We start from the raw sequence: 5,794 nt of genomic DNA on the forward strand, positions 1-5,794 counted from the left end.
TATCCAGATTTTTCCCTACAACATAAATCTTTGCGAGGGGGAACCCGATGCCCATTTCGAGCCCAGACCGAAGTAGCCCAGAAAAACAAAGAGGAAGGAATAAAGGCGAGGATTAATCACGTTCGAGCGCCGGGCCTGCCTCTCAAAGGAAGACAGGTTATGAATCAGGGAAAAATGGAAGAAGGACGAGAATTCCAACGCTCGGCAACAGAAGGAAAGAAACATTCGCTGATCCGCGTAATCATCGAGAGGATCAGCGATTTCTACAAGCGATTTGGTCACGTGACCTCAACATTTTTTAGCAATATTTTTCAAAGGATCTTAACGATTACTATCTCTATCACTGTTGCTGTAAGAACGTAAACAATAATGTAAAGAGGAAAAATAACAAAATCCTAAAACAAGAAGTGGAATAAATAATAAACATTTAATTTTGTGCACTATGAGCATATTCTAAAAAAAAAAAAATACAAATCAAAACAACATATAGGAAAACACAGGCTTCCCAAGACTCGAGGAGAATATTACTGCCTTCATTTGTGCAACTAAATGGCCACAGCCCTCACCTTAGAGACTAATAACATTAATACCAACCATATACCTGAGGAAAAAGCATCACCTTCCCCACCGTCCCCTCTAGTCCGCGCGCGCGAAAGAAAAAAACTGTCTTCCATGAATATAAAACACCGATGCAACTCCGCGAACTTACTTATTACCCCGTCTCGCTCCGCCATATTGCAACTCTCATAAACTTCTCGCGATCCTCCCGAACGTCATGAAAAATGTAATGCTTCCAAGTAATGACCGCGAGGGGTGGAGGGCGGGCCTTCTCCTGGCCTCTCAAGTAATGGCGTACGTAAAAGGACAGCTCCCATTTCAATAAATTCCATCCGTAAAAATGGATTTTTTTTTTTTTTTTTTTTTTGTGGGTGATGGGTTAAATCTGCGTTACATCTCGTTCGGATCTAGTGGAAATGAAATGGTTCCTATAGTAGATTCACATCAACCGTGCATTTGATGTCTAACCCAGCCCTTCCGTCGTAAGGGACTGGCCTAACATCAAATGCATGGTTGATGTGGATCTACTATAGTAATGGTACGCGTGGTGCATAATTACGCTCCCAATGTTCATAAAGTCTCTAAAATAAACTTCCACGGGTAATGGCATATAAATAAAACGAAGGCAATCTGAAGGAAAATATATCAGACGGCCCATACGGAGAATGAGCTCGCAAATGGCTCGTGCGCACACAAGAACCGTTAAGAAAACATCCTCGCTTTATTCAATGTGAAACGACCCTATATTCACTAATGGGATATACGACACATACTAAAATAGTTTTCTTATCTTTTAGTACACACACACAATATATATATATGTATATATATATATATATATATATATATAATATATATATATATTTACACACATATTTATATATATATTTATATTATATATACTATATATATCATATATATATATATCATACATCTCTCTCTCTCCAGAGGATGACCTCCGTTTACTGCTTTATATTATTCTTAAAACTTAACACGCACACAAACATAGTATAATATAGTTTAATATATATATATATATATATATATATATATATATATGTGTGTGTGTGTGTGTGTGTGTGCGTGCGCGCGCGTGTTAAATTAACACAAGTATAACTTCAGGATATAAGATATTTATTGCCATTAAACTTTAAATCCACTCTACTGACAATGGTCTACCCTATATTTACAACCGAAACAAATTCCTTCATTTCACTTTTCGTGAACGACCTTCACTGATGTTTCCGAATAGAAGAGACCAACCCCCCCCCCTCCACCCTCATGCCAAATAATACCTCATAGGGTCAGGTAAATAAAAAAAAGTTTATATTTTAACTGGGTGGAAGACGAGCTCCATATTCTGTCTTCCAGGTGAGAAAGTGTCCCGAGTTTGAAAGGAAAAGAAAACTGTTTGCAAGAATATCGACTTCCTTAAACTTCCACAGGAAAGTAGGTGGTTCCCCGCGATACTTCGAATTCCTTCAAGAGCTATTAATTCTACCTAATTATATATAAAATATTTCAAGATAACGTAAATTAAATAAGGGGGAAATTCAATAAAATAAACTGTAAACTACCTAAATGATGCATTGCAAGGGTAACAGACCTCACAAGATTGACCAATGGATTGATGTTATGTGTGCAGAGGGTAAACAATTTAATAGCGCCGGCTTTACACAGGTTCGTTAATTTATATTAATCGGAAATTATGTCAACGTCAGCAAAGTACCCTGCCTAAAGGAGGAGGATTCAACTCCAATCAAAACAAATTTATTCCCATTCAGTAAAAACTCTTCTTAACGGCAAAATAAATTCCCCTACACTAAAAAAAAATAAAATCAACTTCAAAAATGATATTCCTTCTCTCGAAAACCAATATTCTTCACAAGTAATATAGTATACATTCTTCTCCGTAAACTAAAATTTTCCAGTGAGAAAAAATATTCTTCGATTGGAAAAAAATCCCGCCGTTAGAAAATTATTCTTTTCAGTAAAATAATACTCTCCAGTGAGAAAAAATATTCTTCACAGGTAAAATAACATTCCCCGTTGGTAAAATATTCTTCGATTGGAAAAAAATCCCTCCCGCCGTTAGAAAATTATTCTTTTCAGTAAAATAATACTCTCCAGTGAGAAAAAATATTCTTCACAGGTAAAATAATATTCTCCAGTGAGAAAAATATTCCTCATAGGAAAAAAATATTCTCCAATGAGAGAAATATTTTTCACAGGTAAAATAATATTCTCCAGTGAGAAAATTATTCTTCATGAGTAAACCAATACTCTCCAGTAAGAAAAACATTCTTCAAAGGTAAAATGATATTCCAGTGAGAAAAATAATCTTCACGGGTGAAATAATATTCTCCAGTAAGAAAAATAATCTTCACAGGAAAAATAATATTCGCCAGTGAGAAAAATATTCTTCACGGGTAAAATAATACTCTCGAGTGAGAAAAATATCCGTCTCCATTTAATTCCAGGCGGGAGCTTTTACCCCTTTATCCCGCCTAAAAGCTTCGTGTTGCTGATTCCCCTCAACATCGACCAATCAAGAGCTTCGAAATATGCAGATGATGCGTTTTCCAGCAGTCCAGATTCCAGGCCGGATCACTCTCATTCCATATCTCCGAATCCAAGAAAAAGTATGGAGAGAGAGAGAGAGAGAGAGAGAGAGAGAGTCTTCAATCTAGTGGAAGGAAATTCAGAAGAAGAAGAAGAAGAACAGAGAGAAAGAGAGAGAGAGAGAAAGAGAGAGAGAGAGGATGCCCGCTGCGCGCACATACGCCCGGCTTCTGTAAAAAAAAAAAAAATAAATAAATAAAAACAAATAAATAAAAACTTGAGACCGGCAATGGCACGATCGAGAGAGAGAGAGAGAGAGAGAGAGAGAGAGAGAGAGAGAGAGAGACGAGCGTGCATAGGCAAGACTTCTCCTGCATGAAGTAGAATATAAAAAATTAAAACCGGAAGGAACGAGAACTCATTTTCCCAGCCTACGAAAGTTCGCGGTGGATCTATTAAAGTCGGCTACCGCCCCCGCCGCCCCCCTTTCCCCGATGTTGAGAACTTGGAAAGGAAGAATTATTATGAGGAAGAGGTGGGGGGGAGGGGGAGAAAACCGACGAAAATATACCCTGCCCTCGACGACGTCCGTCATCTACTCCTCTCCTCAAAACGAGTGAAAGAGAATGGCGCTTTGGAGACTAGAATACACAAAAGATGGCTGGATATGTGAGTGGAGGAGGCTTTGTTGCTTTTATGAAGGGAACACGAAAGGACAGGAGTTTTACACACACAGCACACGACACAGCACACTACACACACACCCAACACACTATATATATATCTATAATGTATATATATTATTATATATACACATTATTTTGTGTATGTTTTTTGTGTATGTATTGAATACAGACTGACAGACTGTATTCATACATGTTAAAGAATCTATTAATTTGATTTGAAATGCAATGCCTAAATATATATGTATGTATGTATATATATACATGTATGTGTATAATACATACACATACATGTATATATATGTATAGGGGCATTGCATTTCAAATCAAATTAATAGATTCTTTAACATGTATGAATATCACACTGTGTGTCTGTCTGTCCGTCTGTATTCAATACATACACGTAAAAAAAATGTAAAAAAAATAATGTTCTATCGAACTTGACCATGACTTGCAATCTCGTGAGGAACTGCGCAACATAAGCTCGATGATTCCTTCGAATTCAAACGTCTCCCAAATTCGACAGACAAAATTCGAACATCTCCAAAACTCGACCGAAGAAAAATTCGAACATCTCCCAAATTCGACAAAAAATTCAAACATTTCCCAAATTCGACAAGAAAAAAATTCCTACAATCCCAAATTCGAAAAAAAAAATTAAAATTCAAACATTCCCAAATTCGACAAGAAAAAAATTCAAACATCGCCAAAATTCGACAAGAAAAAACTCAAACATCTCCCAAATTCGACAAGAAAAAAACTCAAACATCTCCCACATTCGACAAGAAAAAATTCAAACATCTCCCAAATCGATACGAAAAAAAATAAAACATCTCCCGAGTTCGAAAAAATAAAATAAAAAATTAAGAAATCCGCGACGAAATCTCAAAAGCTCCCTTCGGCAAGTAGCTCTACGTAGCGTCTTGCCTGAATTGAGTCTGAATTACCGGAACATTCATGCTTCACTGGAAATCTGGCCTGGTAATCCAGTTACTGAAGCATGAGTGCGGTGTCTTCCCAAGACTTTATTTCTTACTGCGTCATGTTTACTGTCTTTCGGTAAATTCAGTTCAGGGGATGATCATACTGAGAGAACCTAAGATAGTGAAGAAGAAAACGATAGGAGAGAGAGAGAGAGAGAGAGAGAGAGAGAGAGAGAGAGAGAGAGAGAGAGAGAGATCCATACAAATATTTGGTGATTATATAAATGTAATAATATTGCCGCTGACAAAGAAATGGAACGATCATTCCTACGACTTCCCCGCTGGATATACGACACTCTGTGGACCTAAGCAGAGAATATGTGCTTGGTAAACAATCGACTTGGTGGGTCGCAGGTAGAGTACAGAAAGACATGGCGCTGGCAGCCTCAACTTGATATTAGCTTAGAATCGGAAAGTTGACACCTGGAGCAACTTCCTCTGAAGGTGAAAGTCTACATACACGTGCACATACACATACACACACATATAAATATATAATAGTATACATTAAGCTACTAATTCCCTTTAATATCCAATTAACTCTAACTCGGAATTCATATATTTTCATATATGTTAACCGAAAAGGCATTTTTGTAGAACAGAGGCGGGTAACGCCACTGAAGTACTGATTTCTCCTCTGTCCGCTGGTTCGAATCCACGAGAGGAAGAAACTGTTATCGACTAAAAAGTTCCCCTTCGGTTGACATATATGAAAATATATTAATTTCGAGGTAGAGCGAATTGGATATTAAAAGGATATTTGTAGCTCAATGTATGTATACGAGTCACGGTGATGTGATAAAAATTCATATATATATAGTATGTATGTACCATAAATACACATAAAAATTTACATCCTACATATAATATTATGTGTGTTTATAAAATTCATATATATAGTATAAATTATAGTTACAAAAATAACACCATACATATTATACAATCCACAATACAACATATATATATATATATATATATGTATGTATGTATGTATGTATGCGTGTGTGT

This window comes from Macrobrachium nipponense, chromosome 30 (assembly GCF_015104395.2).
Source record: "Macrobrachium nipponense isolate FS-2020 chromosome 30, ASM1510439v2, whole genome shotgun sequence".
In the NCBI taxonomy this organism is placed as follows: Eukaryota; Metazoa; Arthropoda; class Malacostraca; order Decapoda; family Palaemonidae; genus Macrobrachium; species Macrobrachium nipponense.